General features: G+C 39.0%; 1 protein-coding gene across 3 annotated transcripts in view; it reads left to right on the forward strand.

Moving 5' to 3' along the window:
* The window catches only part of FAM168A (family with sequence similarity 168 member A), a 198,967-nt gene that overhangs the window by 73,218 nt on the left and 103,167 nt on the right, over nucleotides 1-22,582 (forward strand). Inside the window, exon 1 of one of the 3 annotated variants that reach the window (XM_044929388.1) lies at nucleotides 19,109-19,138. The exons of the other annotated variants lie outside the window; for them this stretch is intronic. The gene's annotated coding sequence lies outside the window, so the exon portion shown is untranslated. Of the gene's footprint in view, nucleotides 1-19,108; nucleotides 19,139-22,582 lie in introns of those variants that run through there. 3 annotated transcript variants of the gene reach the window in all.

Genomic DNA, 22,582 nt, shown 5'->3' on the forward strand with positions numbered 1-22,582 from the left:
CTGGGTTTGTAAGCAGGAGAGCTGCCTTTTAGAAACAGTATTTAGCTGGGAAGATTGCAGCCACCAGTCTTTCCCTTTCCACTCCTAAAATCTGTTATATCATCATCAGGGTGATATTTTCCAAAATTAAAATCTAGTCATCTTAATTTGCTCTTAAAACTCTTCATTGGCTCCCAGTTGCCTTCAGATTAGTCTGAACTCCTTCTGTCACATACTAGGTCTTCCTTAATCTGATCCCTGCCTCCTCCTACTTCTCTTACTTTTGCGGTACTGACACTGCATTATTTACAGCTTCTTAACCACCCTCCACCCTTATGTATGTTCTGATCCATGATAGTCTTTCTACTGTGTTGTACTCTTTCCTGTTCTTCTGTTTTACTTGACAGTCTCTACTCTTTCTTGAAAACTCTTCTCAACTACTGGGTTTTCCATGAAGTCTTCCCTGACTTTCGAAGGTGAGGTGCATGGGATGGGAGACTTCCCTCCTCTAGGTTCATCTAGAATTTTGTACATACAGAAGTCTAACAACATGTAGCGTCAGTGATTAGTAGGCATCAGTGATGTCTCTTAATGCTTTTATGACCCATTGATTTCTTTATTTTAGTGCCTTCATTGGGATACTCAAACCATCTTTATGTAGATCTGTTCAACAACTGATATCTTTAGAATTAGAAAAATAAAGCACAGATACAATATTACACCTTGCCAGACTTAGCAAATTCTATCAATACTTTGTTATATGCCTCTTGTCCCTGATGAAATGAATAGCCATCAGTAAAACGAACCGTTAAGTTTGGAAGGAGTTGTTTATTAATCAGCTTGATGGTGTAAGTCCACCTGATCTTTTCTTTTTTTGGCTGTGCTACATGGCTTGTGGGATCTTTAGTTCCCCAACCAGGGTTCAAACCCAGGCCCCCTTCAGTAGAAGCACAGCTTCCTAACCATTGGACCACCAGGGAATTCCCTGATCTGATTTTTTAATCACTGGCAAACTTTGGTCAAGATAAGCTAATTATTATGCTTCTTTCAAATAACTTTTCATTTGAATCCTCGAATTTCTTCACTATAAATAGGATCTGAATTCTGCTTTTCATGCTGGAGTTTTCCCCAGATGTCTGACAATCCTTGACTATTCATATTTTAAAAGGAGTTATTAAAAAGCTAATTGGAAATTTTAAATACCTGGGTGGAGTTTACTGATTTTGGACCTCATCCTAATGGTGATCTGCCTGGGCTGTTTGTGGCACAACTGCAATGTCATTAGGTCTTTCCACTAGTGCTGGTTAGATTCTCTGGAAGGATCCTCTAGTCTCCTTCCTTGAGGTTATAATGCTGGTTACCTGTGATCTGGAAGCTGAGTGGAGGAGAAAGGCTGCGGGTAGGCCCTCAATGTTCACTTTACTTAACACTCATATTTTCAGTATAGTAACCCTGCCTTCAACTGTGGTGCTCCCACATTATGAGTTTATTAGATGTTTTTAAAGGAAGAGTGAGGCTCCAGGAACTCTACTGGTATCAGTAATAAAGTGTGAAGAATTAGAGGCAGTTATTTTGGTTCTAAAGAGGCTTTCTTTAAACTTACTTCCTAGTTTTCTGTGTGTTCCAAAAAGACAAGGTTAATCATTAGATTAGAGTTCAGTGCAATAAGGAATAGTCCTCATTTGATCCTTACGGTAGCCCAGTGGGACAGGTAATATTTTTCCAATTTCCCACCTGGGGAAATTGAAGCTCAGTGAGATTAAATGACTTGTCCAAGGTCACTTAGCAAAATAAAGAGTGGCAGAGCTGGTCTTATTCTCTACCTTTGACTCTAATTCCTACTCTGATTGCAACAGATACTTCCTCCCCCAATATGAATGGGCTGCCAAAAGAGAAAATATGCTAGCCACATGGGTATTAGACAGCAGTAGTTTGAACTGTTAATAAACAGCCAGGTCTTCTTCCCTAGGAAGAGTTCAGCTGATTGGAGTTCTTGGTCTATTTTTCCAATTTATGTAAATGACGTTAAAGAACTGTAGTGTTTGGACTTGCAACAAACTTTAATTCCTGTAGTGGAAGCCCTAAAGATACAGTTGCATTGCCAGTTTGGCACAAGGAAATATTTAAGCTCTCAAGTAGAAATAACTTGAGTTTCTAGTACAGCCAAAATGTTCTGAACTCCAGGAATCCATCATGAATCAGGGAATGTTAAGGCTCTAAGATCCATTCATTCTTGGGCTTGAAGGCTAGGCTTGTGTAGACAAGCTTCGTAGAACAATTTTGTGTACCTTTGTTGAGTTCCTGCTTACTAAGAACAATAATAGATCCTGGGAAATATTTTGCTTAGGAGTTTCATAGTCTAATTGGGAAAGGATACACAAATAATAACATTATGTGTAAGAATGCTATAATTGAGAGATATACAAGTGCTCATCAGGGAATGATTCATTCTGCTCAGATCAAGGGTACAGGGAATGACTGGAGAAAACTTTACCGTGAAGACAGTTGATTTGTATCTCACAGGAAGGTCAGATCTTTAGATAGACAGGAAATGAAGAGCATTGTAGGCAGAGGGAACAGTATGTGCAAAATCCCAGAAAGATGCAAGAGCTTGTTGTTTTGAGGGAAACAGCAGGCAACTTGATTCAGCTAGAACAAGAAAGTAGCATAAACCAGACCTCTCTCTGGTCTAGGGCTCTCAAGGCCCCTTTCTGTCTACCATGCTGTGCCAGCATCTGCTCACCATAGGTGTATCCTTCCTACTATGCAAGTGTTCTCTGAAGCAGTCTGTATCCTCTCTAGTCTCGCTCACCTTTCTTCAGAGCTTAGGTAGTATAATTACACTCTCCTCTAAAAAGTCTTTCCAGGCTGATACCTGATACTTCTTTGAATCCCGTTGCCCTTTAAAAGCCAGTGCAGTACCCTCCTAACTTAATACTGAAAGATGTTCATCCTTAATTTGTTTCTAGAAGAATTTGCCATTAGTGATATTTCTGATTATGCCCAGAATGGATGTTTATTGTTTGGTTACTTGCATTTCTTAAGCCTTGATTATAGATTTATTTTCAAGTTAACTTTCCATTCAGCTCAGGAATCCTTCAGCTTAGAGAGTAAAGTGTGGTAAAATGAAACCACCTAGGACGCATCTTTTACTAGCCTCGAAGATCTAGTAATTTCTTTTCTTTTTGTCTTAGTGCTTGTCACCCCTCCCTAGAGTGCTCTTTTTTTTTAGTGTCTGTCTCCCTGACCAGATAGTGAGCCATCTGAAAGCAAAGATTTGTTATAGTTCATCTTTTTGTGTTTTCAACAGCCAACATAGAGCCTGGACACAGAAGTATCTGATACATGTTTATTATTTATTGAGGGTCAGGATACAGGAGTTCTAGTTTCAGTTCTACCACTGTGTGACCTTGAGCAGATTACTTTCAATCTTTGAAACTGTAGTTTTCTTATCTGTAAAATGTAGAGGCTGGACTCCATGGTCAGTATCATAGCATTTCTCCTACTTATAGCAGTCAGGGTCCGGTTGAAATGATAGAAGTCACACCACCAATTTGAATGGGTAAAATTTAATATAAAGAATTGTTAAATAGATAAAAAGTAGTGAACTACTAAGAGTACCATCCTTAGGGCTGAGGGAAAAGCAAACAAGGAAGGAACTTAAAAGCTTAAGGAAAGAGAGCTCCACAAGGCCAAGATTCTGAGGAGAGTGTATGGAATACAGTCATAGGAACATGCTACTTATTGCTGTAGAGAAGAAATTGCCTGGCGCTTGCTTGCCTCAGAACCTGGAGAGCCACTGTCTTGAAATCTGCCATGGCTCTCTGTGTGCTGATCTGCTTGCTGCCGTATAGAAAAACCAAACACTAGAAAAAGCCACTTCTTTCTCTCTTAGCCTTGTGGCCTTGTTCCAGTACTTTCTATTGGCAGAATCTGATGTGAACCAGCTGGGAAAGGAGCAAGGTAGTCTGCAGAGTCCAGTGCACTGTCACTGAATAGAACAATGAAGAATCAGTTTAGAGCTATAAGGCAAAAGTTAACGATTTCTATATTCTAATAATCTGTTTTGATATTTGTCTTCCTCATTGCATCATGAGCTTGGTAGTGGCTGGAAAGTTGTCCTATTTGTCTCTGTATCTGCATTAATCCAGAAGGGGCCTGGCACCCAAGAGTTGCTTAGTAAATACTGTTTGACTGAAGGAAAGTCTCTGTAATACAGGGAAAATTATGTGTTGCTCTTGGTTGACTTCAGTCTTACTGTCTTGAAAAGGATTGGGGCTAGACATCCGAATCTTATTGAGTGCTATTGTCCTGTGCTTTCATGTGCATATTTGCATTAGATACTAGAGTAAGGACAGGAAAAACATTCTTCTTTTAATATTAATATATTCTATAAAATTAAACTCTTGAAAGTTCCTTGGATAGCAAGGAGATCAAACCAGTTAATCCTAAAGGAAATCAACCCTGGATATTCATTGGAAAGGACTGATGCTGAAGCTCTGATACTTCGGCTACCTGATGCAGAGATATGATTCATTGGTAAAGACCCTGATCCTGGGAAAGATTGAGGGCAGAAGGAGAATGGGTGACAGAGGATGAGATGGTTTGATGGCATCATTGACTCAATGGACTTGAGTTTGAGCAAACTCCAGGAGATAGTGAAGGACAGGCAAGCCTGGTGTGCTGCAGTCCATGGGATCGCAAAGAGTCAGACACGACTTAGAAACTGAACAACAATGAAATTAAACATATTCCCTTTTCTAAAGGGTGACAGTCTGAAATCTAAGTTAGGTACTTCGCACTTAAGTGTTTTCCTCAGAAGAAAAAGGAGACTAAGCTTTATTGTTGTTATATGGTCCAGTGGTTAAGACTCCATGATTCTGCTGCAGGGGTTGCAAGTTCGATCCCTGGTTGGGGAACTAAGATTCCACATGCTGCACAGCACCCCCCCACCAAAAAATCTCATTTGCAGATAGAGAAACTGATGCTGAGGGTCTTGACCAAAGTTATACAGCTAGTAAGTAGCAAAGCTAGTCCAGGCTTGACTGTTCTAAAACTTAAACAGGACAGTACTCTCTTTTCTCCAGCATATGAGAGCAAGCACAGCGTTTTTGTTAGCAGATAGCAATAGAAATCTGTGAAACTGATTTCTGTTTCTGGCTGTTTGGGGCTGGACAAGTAACAACAGAACAAAATAGTAATCCTTGCAAGGCTACAATCATAGAGTTTGCTAGTAATTGGCCTTTTATATAAACCAGTGTGAGCCTGTGCTTCAGACACCTTTTTTATGAAGCAGTTGCTGTCTGGCAGCAGAGTATTCTTTCTTCTTCCTCTTTTTTTTTTTTTTTTAATTCCACACTAGCAGTTTATAGAAGAGTTCTGACACATTCCCTGAAACATTAAGCTTCTTTTCTCTTGCTCTTCTAGGTTTCTTCCCTTTTCTGAGACCTAAAAGTAGATAGACCAATTTATTATGAGGAAGCAAAATTTATGAGGCTGGTGTGTTTCTTGCTTCTGGACCAGCACACACAAAGCTTTTAGGTAAGTTACTTAGGGTTGAGAGTCAGTTGTTCTTTCTCAGGTCATCAGCCAGGCAGAGCTGAGGACCCTGATGCCAGTCTCACTGCTTGAAGGGTCAAAGTATTGCTCATAGCCTGGGAGAGACACTGTTACAAGAAAAGCTTTCCATTAAAAGCATTGGAATAAGCGTGATGTCAGGATTTGCTTATCAAATTATTCTGCTGGTTATTTTGTGATTATCCATTGGGTTGCCCACTGAGATTGGTTGACATGGGAGTGTGATTTCATCTTGACAGTGAGAAGCCCTTGGACCAATGTCACCTATCCTTGATGTCTTTTGGTACATCCGTTGACTAGGGGATCTTAGGATTCCCTTTGACTTTTTTGGCAGTAAGGGCTGCTGCTTAACTGCTTCTCAGAAATGATGACATTTATTCTTTGGAAGGAACTGAAGAAGGAGTCTGTACATGTCATTTATTTTTAACTGCATACTCAATAGAGTTGAAATCTTACTTTCCTTTTTGCGGTTTAACATCAAACAAGAAAGGGGATGTGGCTCAGACGGTAAAGCGTCTGTCTACAATGTGAGAGACCTGGGTTCGATCCCTGGGTTGGGAAGATTCCCTGGAGAAAGAAATGGCAACCCACTCCAGTACTCTTGCCTTGAAAATCCCATGGACAGAGGAGCTTGGTGCAGTCTACTATCCATGGGGTCACAAAGAGTCGGGCACGACTGAGTGACTTCACTTTCACTTTAAAAACAGAGCCACCTGGCAAAACCCTATTCTTCTACTTAATAACTTAATAGTTCTTTATACTGCCTGAGCCTCAGTTTCCTCATCATTAAAATGAGAATAGTAATACACAATAATAACAACAATAGCAATCCACCATTTTGGGTAAGTGAATTTCTGTGAACCTCAATTTTCTGTGAAATGGAGGCATTAATTCCTCAGTAACAGATTTGGTTTGATAAAGAAACCAGCTAATATAAATGGAATGCAGGTAAATGGAAGTGCTAAGTAAATGGCTATGACTATTCTTAGGAGATCTGAGAGAAAAGATCCCTGAGGGTAGCATAGTTCCTGTGGGATGGGTCAGGGCTTAATAAATATTCATTGATTAATTCTTTCCATAGGGAGCTCTTATTTCCTTTTCACTTGCTTTCTCTGCTGGTTTTTTTTTTCTCCTACCATCATTTTTGCAGACACAGCAGCTATGGAGTTGTTCTCTCTGAGAGTTTACTTCCCGTGCTATAGTCCTGATTTTGTTGTTCCAAGTTGCTCTCTGTAGAGAAAGTCAGGGTACAAAGGCTGAGTTAATGGTTCACAACTTCCAGTGCCATGTATTTCCGGGTCTAGTGTTTTGTATATAAGATCAAGGAGGGTTTGTCAAAGGTCTTTAAGGAGATGTGATCATGCTATTATTTGCTGTTTCTTTGGTATATGCCAAGAAGGAGGGCTGGCCAGTAAAAAAATGTTTTATGGACCAATAAACTAGATATCTCTGCAAAGCTGGCCTGTGATCTACTCAGCCTCTTTAGGCAAGAGACTCTGGCAAGTTTAAATTCCAACTGTTTCAGTACAGGGTTTCATTTCTCTTTTTGGTCACAGAATTATAGAATCCTTAGATACCTTCAGAAGCTGACACAAAGATGTTAGAGGGCTTGTTTAAGTCATATGGTAAAACCAGAACCTAGATTTCTTCCTTTTAACTCTTCCTGTAGTTCTTTGGAAAAGTAGTTGTTTATTTCCTAGGATGGCTAACCAGCAATGCTAGTTTTAGTTTATATTTTTTTAGTTTATTTTGAGGATACTCTGATTTTCCTTCTTATAAATGCTACAGGATTATATTGAGCTATAAAGTTTGCTAGGTTCTTTCAAGGCCGGTGTTGCTTTTTTCTTTACATCTCTGTGAGATAAGCAAGTCAGATACTCCTAATGATTTGGGTTTTTTAAAAATCTTTTTTTTTCTTCTTAAACTGATGAGAAAATTAAGGCCCAGAGACGGGACATGAGTTGTTCAGAGTCATATAGTGAGTGAATGGTAGGGTTAGAACTAGCAAGAAGTCCATTTTATTTTTAGGTTTTTAATAATCACTGTGAATATTATCATACCTTATCAGTGGATATTATCACTTTCTACAGTTTTTGCTTGTCTGTAAGAGAAAAATGTCTTATTTTAATTTTCATCTCTAAATACTTTTTCATGGCCATTTGTAGTTGTTCTGTGAATTTTGTGTCATTTATTGCACATTTTCCACTAGGTTGTCTTTTATCAATTTTGCAGGGTATGGGAGGCTCTTTGTATATCAAGGCTTTTAGGATATATGCTGCAAATATTTTTGATGTTTTCTTTATGAAACTTGGTGCCTCCCTAGAGCACCCAAAGAGAAAAATCCTTTATATTGGAATAGCTATTTAAGAAAATAGCATACCAAAAGAAAAGCAAACAAAAGATTTAAAAAAAGAAAAAAAATTGCATACTACTGCTACCACTAACACTACTACTGAACTTTATAAAACTTTGTAAGTTTTCCAAAAGCTTTCATATTTTGTATTTTGTCCTTTGAGTAACTACATCAGTATGATTAAAATAAGGTGGATTGAACTCATACTTTTTAACTTTCTTTTTAAAAACTCCATTGAAATGGCATAAAACTAGTATTAACTCACACAGACTAAGAGAATAGAGAAGATGGGAAAGTGAAAAGTGAAAGAGAATGTTGCTCAGTTGTGTCTGACTCTTTGCAACCCCATGGACTATACAGTCCATGGAATTCTCCAGGCCAGAATACTGCAGTGGGTGGCCGTTCCCGTCTCCAGGGGATCTTCCCAACCCAGGGATCAAACCCAGGTCTCCGGCATTGCAGGAGGATTTTTTACCAGCTGAGCTCACTAGGAAAACCCTGAGAAGATAGGAAAGAGGCACAAATGAGAAATGATTTAGTGGATTAGGGAAAGCAGAAACCTGAAGCTACAGAGGGAAATTAATCTGAATAAAGACATCTTTGTCATACAGAACCCTGGAAAGTCCTTGGTATTGGAGATTCTTGGCACCTTGAATGTTAGCATGAGAGATGGAGCCGAAAACAGGAGTTTAGAGGTATGTAAGGAACATTTAAGCTATCAGGTCTTTTTGTCTATTTCAGCAGAACATTGAAGGTTTATCCTCCAGAGAAATAAAATCAGAGAGGCCCTGGATTTGGGATTACCAGATTTAGCTGAGAGTAAACGAGAGGTGACATTCTAAAAACAGGGATTATATGAAGGGCTCCATCTAGTTCTTATCTCTCACACATAGGTAGTCAGGTTTATTCTCCTCAGGTGGGAGATTAGAGGATTTTTTGCTGAGAAACTGACTCTCAGACATTTGGAGACCTCTGCAGTAAAAAAAAAAATTGGCTTGACATTTTTTCTTGTTAACTTTGAAGCCTAGAAGTTAATATGCCCCACTGCCCATGCAGTGTATCTCTGTGTGCCTTCCTCCTAAATATGAATAAAAGAGGCAAAGATCTCCTGATGTTTGAGAAAAATCTCTAACATAACAGAAATGAAACCAAAGAGAAAAGGAACCTTCCCCACCCCAACCCCAAAAGAGAGCAGTGGGGAGAGAGCGCACAGGAGACAATGTAGGGAGCAAAAGAAAATTTGAAAAAACTCAGACCAGAGAAGATACTGCCTCAGTGAAATAAGAATAGGGTCCTGTTTAAAAAAAAAAGGAATAGTCAGACAACAAGAAAGCTGTTTTGGACAGTTGAAAGGATACATCAGAATAAAGAATTTAAAACATGTAGAAAATAAGAGAAGAAATAATAATCCTAAGAGGATCAGTTTTAAGATTTATTTAAATATAAAAGTTATTTAAATTTAAAAAAATTGGTGTAATTATTTTTGATGATTTCATTCTCTCCAATTCCTCTAGTTTTTTCCCTTTTAGGTCTCTGGATCTCCTGATAGTAAGATGTAGAGTCATAAAGGGAAAGAAATCATCAAAAAAATAATACAGCATTTTCCCAGAACTTCAGTACACATATGTTTATATTGGGAAAAAACCCATCAAGCACTCAGTACAATGAATTTTCAAAAAGAAACACATCATTATAAAATTTTAGAACACTGGGTAGAGTGAGAATATCTTAAAAGCTTCTAGAGAATGAACAGGTCACATAAAAAGGCATTGGATTTCTCAAAAGCAGTATTGGAATCTAGAAGAAAGTGGAGGAATTGCCTTACATTCTGAGAAGAAATTATTTCTAACCTAGCATTTTATCCTTAACCTAGCATTTTATTTTTGACAACTAACAATAAAATATGAAATTGGAGACATTTTCTGACATCTCAAAAGATTTGTTTCCCATGGATGCTATCTCAGATAACTTGGTAGTTTGATATAGCATAATGAGGATAGGGACGAAATAGGAAGGGAAACAAAGGAACAAGGGAACCCAGCATAGAAAATGAAGGTAAGTCCCCAAATGATTAAGGAGTATTCAAGGACTGCAACTATGCAGGAGACCTAAAGACTAGAGAGAGCTATCAGATTTGAACAAGAGGCTCGAGATCTCCAAGAGATCCTTTAAAGAAAAAACCAAACACATCAGTAAATTATCTAACATGTTCAACCATTTTAAAAAGAATCATAAAGTTGTTTTGGAGAACCTGGAGATGACTTGGGGAAAAGGACATTAAAATCAAGTAAATTAAAAACGAAACAACTGTTAATTCTAGGGAAACCAGAATTCTAGTTATTCAGGAAAGACAGTGTAGTCATAATACACTATGTGGCTTAGCTGTGAAAATCATTATAAATCATAATATAGACCCTGAGTATTCTTGAAGAAAATAAGAAAGTGTTGGGATATTTGTTCCTCCAGATAACAAAACTTATTTAAAAGCTTTGGGAATCACACCTTGGTGTATTAACAAGAGAAATGAAAGCTGCCAACCACATAAAAGGCTTCCCAGGTGGTGCTAGTGGTAAAGAACCCACCTGCCAATGTAGGAGATGTAAGAGACCTGGGTTTAATCCCTGAGTCAAGAAGATGCCCTGGAGGAGGGCATGGCAACCCACTCCAGTATTCTTGCCCAGAGAATCCCTTGGACAGAGGAGCCTGGTGAGCTATCGTCCACAGGGTCACAAAGACTAGGACTGAGGCAACTTAGCACAGCACTGAACATAGCCACATAAAGGCTTTTGTACAAATTTTCATAAAAACATTGTTTATAATAGCTAAAATTTGAAATCAGCCTGTTGTAGGTTGAATTGTAGTCTCTCTAAATGAATCAGTTGTAATCTCCCCAAAATAATATAGACTCTGAATATTAATTTTTTATTGGGGTATAGTTGATTTATGAATATAAATTTTGAACAGCATTTTATTTGAAATAATTATAGATTTACAGGAAGTTGCAAAGATAAACAGAGGCCTCATATATCATTTACCCAGTTTCCTCCAGTGGTTACATCTTGTTACAACTGTAGTATAGTATCAAAACCAGGAAAATGACATTGGTGCAATGTGTATATATAGTGCCATTTAGTCACATGTGTAGATTTGTGTAATCATCACTGCAGTCATGGTTCAGCATTCCATAACTACAAAAATTTTCCTCACTCTACTCCTTTATAGTCACAGAACACCTGTTATCCTCCTCTCTGACTCCTGGAAACCACATTTATCTAACACTTGTATAATTTTGTTTTTCAAGATTAAATCTATAAGTGGAATCAAACAGTATGCAAGTGGTTATATGTATCAATAGTCTTATTTTTTTAAAGGTTACTTACTTAGTTTATGTTTTGGCTGTGACGGGTCTTCCTTCCTGCACTCAGGCTTTCTCTAGTTGTGGCGAGCACAGGCTACCCTTTGTTGTTGTGTGTGGACTCCTCATTGCAGCAGCTTCTGTTGTTGTGGAGCACAGGCTTTAGTCATGTAGGCTTCAGAGGCTGTGGCACTCAGGCTCAGTAGTTATGGCACACAGGCTTAGTTGCTCCAAGGCATGTGGAATCTTCCTGGACCAGAGATCAAACTGGTATCCCTTGCATTGCAAGGCAGATTCTTAACCACTGAATTACCAGGGAAGCTCTCTGAGTGAAAGTCACTCAGTCGTGTCCAACTCTTTGCAACTCCATGGACAGTAGCCCACCAGGCTCCTCTGTCCATGGAATTCTCCAGGCAAGAATACTGGAGTGAGTTGCCATTCCCTTCTCCAGGGGATCCTCCTGACCCAAGGATTGAACCTGGTCTCCTGCATTGCAGGAAGCCCTCTGGTTCATTTCTTTTTGGTTGCTGAGTAGTATTCCATGGATTGGGCATATCCTAAATATTAATGTAACTAAAAATTGTGATGTGACTATGTTAGTGGAATGGGAAGTGTGTGTACATGTGTATGTATGAGTGGTCATGGGAGTGACAATAACGATATGAAAGAGCAAATCTTCATAACAGAGAGATGATAAATAGTGAGTAAAATTGATCCCCAAAGAGCCAGTATACGTATATTTTTGGAAATAAGGAGAAAAATACTAAAAGAGCTAAAAGTTGAAAGTGATTGCCTTTGAGAAGCAGAAATTCGCAGTAAGGTAGTGGATTACTGCTTTTTGTTATATGACTGAAATCAACAATTACCATACTTAAAAATAAGGCCCAGAGACTTAATGGGCCCAAAGTTTTAGAATGAATAACTAGAGAAGCTGAGCCTTCAGCTCTGGCTCCCTACTCTCACCAGTGACCTTTCTGCCTCACCCTGCCTTGGAATGTTTGCTGATGTTCATAGGAGTGAAAGCTTGTGCTCCCAACAGAGCCCTCTCAGTGTTTTTGTATTGGTTGTTATAGTCTCTGCCTTTGGGATACTGTAAAATATGTGATACAGCAAACACAAGAGTCCTCAAGACTCAGTTTCTAAGTGACTGATACTGGGGTAAAAAATCACCGTAAAACTGCTTTTTTGAAATGCCAACTTGACAGCCATGTCCATTTTCATTTCTTTTGATGGACTAGGGATGGCTCTTTTATAGGAATTACATGGATCCACTTTTTGGTTTTTTGTTTTGTTTTGTTTAAAAATTGGTTGCTGGCCCCTGACAAAATACTCCTGTCATGAGAGAGGGAAGTCACAGCTTAGGCTTAGGAATCAGAGAACTTGAATGCAATCTACTGCTTGGCTACTCTCTGTTTTGGTTTTTGTTTTGGAGGGAGTTGTTTGTTTCTCCTTCAGCAAAGTAGAATTCCTTCTTTTCTAAGCTACAATTTCAGCTTCCTTGAAACTTCCCTCTTTGACACCTTTGCTGAACTGTAGTATTCCCAGATTTCCTGTGCCCATGATAGTTCTTTGGGTTACTTCTGCAAATGATTTATTGCTCACTCATCATGCATGAGAATTTTATTTTCAGTGAAAAATCCCATTGTCTAGTGCTGGGGTATCATTCTTCGCCTGCCTGTGCCAACTATAAGATACAAGTCCAGAGTGAAGGCTTTAGAATGAGCCAGTGCCCTAGTGGTAAACTTAAAATATTAGGTTACCTCCTTCCCCACTGTTATTACCATTGCAGCATTCTTGTCCACAAGCATTAGCCGCAAGCTCCTTTGGTTTTCTTTGCTTGCTTACTGATGAGGCTGCTCTGTGGTGGTTTTATCCAGTTGAAGACTAATTTCCTAACTGTGAAGATGTTATCGCCACCAGAGCAAAATGTCATGACCAAATATGAGCAAAACCAAGAGCAGAGTTTCATTTTTATTACTTGCCACCCCCTGGGCTCAGTGGTGAGGAAGAGGGGGGCCCTCGGCCTGGCCAAGTGCTCTTGATCACAGGGTATATAGAGGTAGGAGTGTCTCAGCTTTTTCCCGAGGAGCAATCTATGGAGGGTTCCACAGGTGTCAAAGAGTGCTGTTATTTAGACTGTCCTGGAGAGGGGGCCAAAGGACTCCTTTTATGGCTCCTGCTTGAGAGACATAATCAACATTCATAGGCTAGGTTGCACATGCAGGAAAAACCATAAATTCTTTCAAATTATAACTCTAAAATCAATCTTATTATTTAAATAATAGCACATATATTTCCTAAAACTACCATAATAAAAAGGTATCAGCTCATTTAGAACTTGATACTTGCTGGTTTTAACTAATAGTAGAGATAGGCTTCCGGACCAAACCACCTTGCTGTAAAGTAGTGTTTGCTGGGAGATCCCAGGCATGCGAGGTAGTTTTCTAGCAACAATTGCCAGTAATGTTTTTTTTCAGCTGGTTATTTCAGTTGTCTTTGGGTGCAGGGATAAATTTGACAGTAGTATGAAATAATGTGTAAACCTGACTCTTTTTTTCGTGGGCTTGACAGATGATAAGAGGACAAAGACTTTGGGCAGAGTAAGCCTTTGGGTAGCATATGTAGGGAGCCACTTTCATGTTCTGAATTCTATAAAGGAGCCATTTCTTTTTAGATAGGGGCATCCTTTGGGGATAGGCTTGATCATCCTCCCCATTTAAGGATTGTAGTTTCAGTGAAACATTTTGAGATGTCTGCTAAAAAAAAAAAAAACCTAGGTCAAATCAGGTATGATTTATGAAATGCACCATTAATGAGACAGTGAGAAAGTCAATTTTGTCTTTCTGTGTCCTGAAATTCTAAAGAGGTTAATTACAGGAAGTCCTTCAAACCATATGGTTCTTTGTCTTGGAAACATTCCTGTTTTTGAATAACGTGCTTGCTATGTGACTACCTCTGGTCATATGAAACTCCAGTACTTTGGCCACCTGATGCGAAGAATGGACTCATTGGAAAAGACCCTGATCCTGGGAACGATTGAAGGCAGGAGTAGAAGGGGATGACAGAGGGTGAGATGGTTGGATGCCATCACTGACTTGATGGACATGAGTTTGAATAAACTCCAGAAGTTGGTGATGGACAGGGAAGCCTGATGTGCTATAGTCCATGGGGTTGCAAAGAGTCAGACACGACTGAGCGACTGAACTGAACTGGTTATATAGTATCCAGTATCAGCATTTATTGCTTGAGTTCTTCTGTTTTATATCTGAACTTATATAAAGCTAGCTTCAAATATGTTTAAATTAGAGTTTTGAGAGGTGAATCTACTGATGTGCTGCACTCATTGATCTATGAGTAACCCAACAGTGTTGCTTCAGAATTCTCTTGTCTGGTCTTTTTGCGACTCTCCACCTTGTTCATTCTATACTGTCCACAGTCTTCTCTTAAAAGAATGTTGAGCTCTTTTCTGCCTCAATACCTTTTCTCATGCTGTTACTTTCCCTGAAATGTTTCCATGTTCTTCCCTCCAACCTGGCTAACTACTCCTCTGTTATGACTCATTTAAATGTCCCTACCTTAGAGTATTCTTTCTTGACTTGTCATTCTTGAGAATATCTCTGTTTGCTTCTTTATGAGCATCTCTTACATGTTGTAATGATAGGATGTATTAGTTTTTCTCACCTACTTTTCGACTTTTTCCTCCTCTGGAGTATAAACTATGTGAGGACAGGGATAGTGGCTGAGCGGTTCACTATTGTATTCTCAGTGCCTAACACAATGTCTTGGGTCTGACACACAGTAGGAATTTGTAACAAATATTTGTTGATAACCTGAATGAATGAAGGAGCCCCTTCTTTTGGGGGAACATCTAGGAGAACCAGACAGAAACTGAATGGCCTGTGATTGACTATATTTAGGGGGCCCATTCTTTGCTTATCTTTGGAAGTCACACAGCATTACTTCCCATGCCTTCTATTGGTTGGGCTAGTCCAGTTCAGATTCCCTGAGAGGAGAGTTAGGCTATCTGTACCTCTTCGTGGCCTGTGGCAATCTTTGGAAAATACAGTCTGTCACGATACATTATTCCGAGCTGGGTATTAACTATCACCTCTGAGAAATGGATGTAGCTCTATTATTGGCATTTATACTACTCTGATATCCCTGGATAAACACCCCTGGAATATAGAGACATAGAGGTTCAGATCATGATTCTATCACTTACTAGTGATAGAGAAAGAAAACCTATCAGAAAATGTAAGTGGTTTCTACATTCATTCAGGCTTTCAATAAATGTATTCTGAGTACAATGTGCCAAAACTTGGACGTTCTGTTAGACACTGAGAACACAGTAGTGAGCCATACAGTTTTTGTTACTGCCCTCAAAGCAGACAGTCCCCTAAACTCCACTGCCTCTTTTTTTTTTTTTAAAGACTTTTCTTAGGGCAGTTTTAGGTTTACAACAAAATTGAGAGGGAGACACAGAGATTTCCCATATACCTCTCCCCTAACTTGTGCATGCATAGTTTCACCCATTATCAAAATCATTCATCAGGATGGTGCATTCAAATGAGCTTACACTGAAACATCAAGATTACTCAAAGTCCGTAGTTCTCCTCAGGCTTCACTCTTGACATTGTACATCCTATGGGTTTAGACAAATATATAATGCCATGTATACATTATTGTTCATTGGAAAGACTGATGCTGAAGGTGAAACTCCAATACTTTGGCCACCTGATGTGAAGAGTTGACTCATTGGAAAAGACCCTGATGCTGGGAGGGATTGGGGCAGGAGGAGAAGGGGAAGACAGAGGATGAGATAGCTGATGGCATCACCGACTCGATGGACATGAGTTTGGGTAAACTCTGGGAGTTGGTGATAGACAGGGAGGCCTGGCGTGCTGCAATTCATGGGGTCACAAAGAGTCGGACACGACTGAGCGACTGAACTGAACTGAATACATGATTATTGGGCTTACCTGGTAGCTTAGATGGTAAAGAATCCACCTGTAATGCAGGAGTCTCAGGTTCGACCCCTGGGTCAGAAAGATACGCTGGAGAAGGGAATGGCTACCCACTCCAGTATTCTTGCCTGGGAAATCCCATGGACAGAGGAGCTCGGGGGTCTATAGTCCATGGGGTCACACAAGAGTCAGACTTGACTTAGCTATTAAGTAACAACAACAAAAAAACAACGACCTTCTGTATCACACAGGGAACTATTCTTAATATCTTGTAATAACCTGTAAAAAAATCTGAAATAACATATATCTGAATGATTTTGCTCTACACTTGAAACTACCACAGCATTGTAAATTGACTATCCTTCAGTTTAAAAAAAAAATTTTAACTGTTCAGACAATAAAAAGATCAGTGGTTGGTGGGAATGGGAAGGGGAGAGTAGGATGAATAGATTTTTAAAGCAATGAAATATTCTGTAAGATATTATAATAATGTATAAAAAATATAGTCACTCACTCTTCTGACTCCAGGGGATCTTCCCGACCAAGGGATTGAACCCACATCTCCTGCATTGGCAGGTGGGTTTTTTACCACTGAGTCACCAGAGAAACCTCCTTGTTTTTTTCACCTATGTTATATATAGTATATATATATTAATCCCAAACTCCTAATTTATCTTCTCCTCCCCATCCCCTTTAGTAATCAATAAATTTGTTTTTTAGGTCTGTGAATCTATTTCTGTTTTGTAAATAAGTTCATTTATATAATTTTTTAAGATCCATCTTCATAATTTTTGCTTTTTCCAGAATGTTTACGCTAAGTCACTTCAGTCGTGTCCGACTCTGTGCGACCCATAGACGGCAGCCCACCAGGCTCACCCTTCCCTGGGATTCTCCAGGCAAGAACACTGGAGTGGGTTGCCATTTCCTTCTCCAATGCATGAAAGTGAAAAGTGAAAGGGAAGTCGCTCAGTCGTGTCTGACTCTTAGCGACCCCATGGACTGCAGCCTACCAGGCTCCTCCATCCATGGGATTTTCCAGGCAAGAGTACTGGAGTGGGGTGCCATTGCCTTCTCCGAGAATGTTGTATAGTATCGTTGTAATCATACAATATGTAGTCTTTCAAGATTATATATTTAATAATATACATTTAAGTTTTCTCCATGTATTTGCATGGCTTTATAGCTTTTTTTTTTTTTTTTAAGTTCTAAGTGATAATCTATTGTCTGGACATACTACAGTTTATTTATCCTTTCACCTACTGAAGGACATCTTGGTTGCTTCAAAGTTTAAACAATCATGAATAAAGCTGTTATAAACATCTTTGTGCCAGTTTTTGTGTGGACATGAATAACAAAGAGTGTGGTTGCTGGTTTATGTGCTAAGAATATGTTTAATTTTGTAAGAAACTGACAGACTGTCTTCCAGAGTCGCTGTACCATTTTGCGTTCCCACTAGCATTGTACAAGAGTTCCTATTGCTTCACATCCTCACCAGCATTTGTTGTTGTCAGTATTCCAGATTTTGGTCATTCTAATAGGTGTGTAATAGCATCTTGTATTGTTTTAATTTGCATTTCCCTGATATTTTTATATGTTTATTTTCCATCTGTATATCTTCTTTGATCACATGTCTATTAAGGTCTTTGGTCCATTTTTTAAATTGGGTTGTTTGCTTTGTTATTGTTGAATTTTAAGAATTCTTTGTATGTTTTTGGATAATAGTCCTTACCAGGTGTGTATTTTGCAGATATTTTCTCATAGTCAATAGTTTGTTTTTTAATTATTTTGAATGTGAGTTTTGCAGAGTACAAGTTTTTAATCAAGTCCAGCTTATTTCTTTCACAGTTTGTGTCTTTGGTGTTATATTTAAAGATGCATTCAGTTCAGTTCAGTTCAGTTGCTCAGTCATGTCCGACTCTTTGCGACCCCATGAATCGCAGCACACCAGGCCTCCTGTCCATCACCAACTCCCAGAGTTCACTGAGACTCATGTCCATCGAGTCAGTGATGCCATCCAGCCATCTCATCCTCCATCGTCCCCTTCTTCTCCTGCCCCCAATCCCTCCCAGCATCAGAGTCTTTTCCAATGAGTCAACTCTTCGCATGAGGTGGCCAAAGTACTGGAGTTTCAGCTTTAGCATCATTCCTTCCAAAGAAATCCCAGGGCTGATCTCCTTCAGAATGGACTGGTTGGATCTCCTTGCAGTCCAAGGGACTCCCAAGAGTCTTCGCCAACACCACAGTTCAAAAGCATCAATTCTTCGGTGCTCAGCTTTCTTCACAGTCCAACTCTCACTTCCATACATGACCACTGGAAAAACCATAGCCTTGACTAGACGGCCCTTTGTTGGCAAAGTAATGTCTCTGCTTTTGAATATGCTATCTAGGTTGGTCATAACTTTCCTTCCAAGGAGTAAGCGTCTTTTAATTTCATGGCTGCAGTCACCATCTGCAGTGATTTTGGAGCCCCCAAAAATAAAGTCTGACACTGTTTCCACTGTTTCCCCATCTATTTGCCATGAAGTGATGGGACCAGATGCCATGCTCTTCGTTTTCTGAATGTTGAGCTTTAAGCCAACTTTTTCACTCTCCTCTTTCACCTTCATCAAGAGGCTTTTTAGTTCCTCTTCACTTTCTGCCATAAGGGTGGTGTCATCTGCATATCTGAGGTTATTGATATGCTTACCCATACCCAAGATTACGCCTATGTTATCTTCTAGGAGTTTTATAGTTGTATTTTACATGAAAATCTATGGTTGGTTTTGAGGTAATTTTTTGAAAGATGTAAGATCCATGTCTGGATTTGTTTTCTTTGTTTTGCTTGTAGATGTCCAATTGTTCCAGTGTCATTTGTTGAAGAGACTGTCTTTGCTCCATTGTATTGCCTTTTTGCTCCTTCATTGAAGATCAGTTGACTATATTTATGTGGCTGTATTTTGGGGCTGTGTGTTCTGTTCCATTGATCTCTATGTCTATTCTTTCACTGGTATCACACTGTCTTAATTACTATAGGTCTTGAAGTTGGTAGCATCATTCCTCCAACTTTGTTCTTCAGTGTTGTGTGGGCTATCCTGGGTCTTTTGCCTCTCTCTATAAACTGTAAAAATCAGTTTGTCATTATCTGTAAAATAATTAGTTGGGATTTTTATTGGAATTGTATTGAATCCATAGATCAAGTAGGGAACAACTGACATTTTAACAATATTGAGTCTTTCTATTCCCAAACATGGAATATCTTTCTGCTTTATTTAGTTGTTCTTTTATTTCATTTATCAGAATTTTGTAGTTTTCCTTATATAAATCTTATATATATATATATATATAGTTAGATATACTTAAGTATTTAATTTTCTTTCCTTTTGTAATGGTATTTTGTTTTTAATTTTGCATTAACTTATTCATTGTTAATAATAGAAAAGCAGTTGACTTTTGTAATTAACCTTTTATCCTGCAATCTTGCTATAATCACTATTAATTCCAGGAGTTTTTTTTTTGTCAGTGTTTTTGTATTTTCGGCATACATGATTATTTCATTTGTGAACAGATACAATTTTATGTCTTCCTTCCCTACCTGTGTACCCTTGTTACTGAACCCAGGTCTAGCTGCTCATGGCTCAAGAGCCATTAAAGAGGCCAGGTTGGTGGAAAGGAAAGTTTGCTTTATTTCAGGTGCTGGTGACTAGGGTTGGGGGGGTGGTGAATATTTGTCCAAAGGCCAACTCCCCCTTGACAGTCAGGGGCAAGAGCTTTTATAGACACAGCGTGGGGAGTTGGGGCTACATGCAGAAACAGCACAATCAATTCTGACAGTCATCTTAAAATTGGTCATTGGTGGTCTGAGCAGCATCACCTTAACTGTTTGTGAAGTGAAAGTCGCTCAGTCGTGTCCGACTCTTTGCAACCCAATGGACTATATAGTCCATGAAATTCTCCAGGCCAGAATACTGGAGTGGGTAGCCATTCCCTTCTCCAGAGGATCTTCCCAACCCAGAAATTGAACCAGGGTCTCCTGCATTGCAGGCAGATTCTTTACCAGCTGAACCTCCAGGGAAGCCCTTTAACTGTTTTAGGAACTGTTAATCTTCAGTTCCAGAGTCAGTTTGTCTTCATTTCTTGAGGCCAGTTCTCGGAATTGGTGGCAGCTTATGTCATGACTACAAGCTGGTCATCGTTAGTTAACTTCTCCACCTGGTGGGGGTTTCAGTATATATAAGACAGCTCACAGGATATAGCTTAGAATTTGCTCCTTGAGAAGGAACTAAAGGTCCTTGACTCTGCTTAATGACTACATTATTATTATTTGGTCTCCTTTGACTATTTTCCTTTGTTTCTGCATTTTTTTAGTTCTCTGATTAAACTTACTCTTTGGCTGAAGTTTTTCTGTAAAGAAAGGTAGAGTGAGAATATGGGGGGTGGGCAAGAACCATAGGGTCCTCCTCTGTTTCACCTTTTATATCCTTTTCTGGCCTAATTGCATTATCTAGGACTTCCAGTATGATGTTGAAACGAGTGGTGAGAGGGGCTATCCTTGCTTTGTATGGGATCTTAGTGGGAAAAGTTAACAAGTTTCTCACCATTAAGTATGATGTTAGCTGTAGGTTTTTTGTAGATAGTCATTATCAAGTTAAGAAAGTTCTCCTCTCTAGCTTACTGAGAATTCTTATAATGAATGCATGTTAGATTTTGTCAAATGCTTTTCCCTGTATCTATTTAATATGATTATGTGATTTTTATGTGTTTCAGTTCAGTTCAATCGCTCAGTCGTGTCCGACTCTTTGCGACCCCATGAACCACAGCACGCCAGGCCTCCCTGTCCATCACCAACTCCCCGAGTTTATGTGTTTACTAATATTTATTAATATGATTATGTGATTTAATTGATTTTTGAATGTTGAACCTGCTTCACATAGCTGGGATAAATCCCACTTGGTCATAGTATATAATTCTTTTTCTTTTTTAGTTTCTTTTTTTAAAAAATATAAATTTATTTTATTTTAATTGGAGGCTAATTACTTTATAATATTGTATTGGTTTTGCCATACATCAACATGAATCCACCATGGATGTACATGTGTTCCCCATCCTGAACCCTCCTCCTGTCTCCCTCTCCATCCCATCCCTCTGGGTCATCCCAGTGCACCAGCCCCGAGCAGTCTGTATCATGCATTGAACCTGGACTGGCGATTCGTTTCACATATGATATTGTACATGTTTCAATGCCATTCTCCCAAATCATCCCACTCTTGCCCTCTCCCACAGAGTCCAAAAGACTGTTCTATACATCTGTGTCTCTTTTGCTGTCTGGCATACAGCGTAATTGTTACCATCTTTCTAAATTCCGTATATATGTGTTAGTATACTGTTGGTGTTTTCTTTCTGGCTTACTTCACTCTATAATAGGCTCCAGTTTCATCCACCTCATTAGAACTGATTCAAATGTGTTCTTTTTAATGGCTGAGTAGTACTCCATTGTGTATATGTACCACAGCTTTCTTATCCATTCATCTGCTGATGGACATCTAGGTTGCTTCCATGTCCTGGCTATTATAAACAGTGCTGCGATGAACATTGGGGTACACGTGTCTCTTTCCCTTCTGGTTTCCTCAGTGTGTATGCCCAGCAGTGTGATTGCTGGGACATATGGCAGTTCTATTTCCAGTTTTTTAAGGAATCTCCACACTGTTCTCCATAGTGGCTGTGCTAGTTTGCATTCCCACCAACAATGTAAGAGGGTTCCCTTTTCTCCACACCCTCTCCAGCATTTATTGCTTGTAGACTTTTGGATCGCAGCCATTCTGGCTCGAGTGAAGTGGTACCTCATTGTGGTTTTGATTTGCATTTCTCTGATAATGAGTGATGTTGCACATCTTTTCATGTGTTTGTTAGCCATCTGTATGTCTTCTTTGGAGAAATGTCTGTTTAGTTCTTTGACCCACTTTTTGATTGGGTTGTTTATTTTTCTGGAATTGAGCTGCAGGAGTTGCTTGTATATTTTTGAGATTAGTTCTTTGTCAGTTGCTTCATTTGCAGTTATTTTCTCCCATTCTGAAGGCTGTCTTTTCGCCTTGCTTATAGTTTCCTTTGTTGTGCAGAAGCTTTTAATTTTAATTAGATCCCATTTGTTTATTTTTGCTTTTATTTCCAATATTCTGGGAGGTGGGTCATAGAGGATCCTGCTGTGATGTATGTCAGAGAGTGTTTTGCCTATGTTCTCCTCTAGGAGTTTTATAGTTTCTGGTCTTACGTTTAGATCTTTAATCCATTTGAGTTTATTTTTGTGTATGATGTTAGAAAGTGGTCTAGTTTCATTCTTTTACAAGTGGTTGACCAGTTTTTTTAGCACCACTTGTTAAA

The sequence above is a fragment of the Bubalus bubalis genome, chromosome 16 (genome assembly GCF_019923935.1).
Source record: "Bubalus bubalis isolate 160015118507 breed Murrah chromosome 16, NDDB_SH_1, whole genome shotgun sequence".
Lineage (NCBI taxonomy): Eukaryota > Metazoa > Chordata > Mammalia > Artiodactyla > Bovidae > Bubalus > Bubalus bubalis.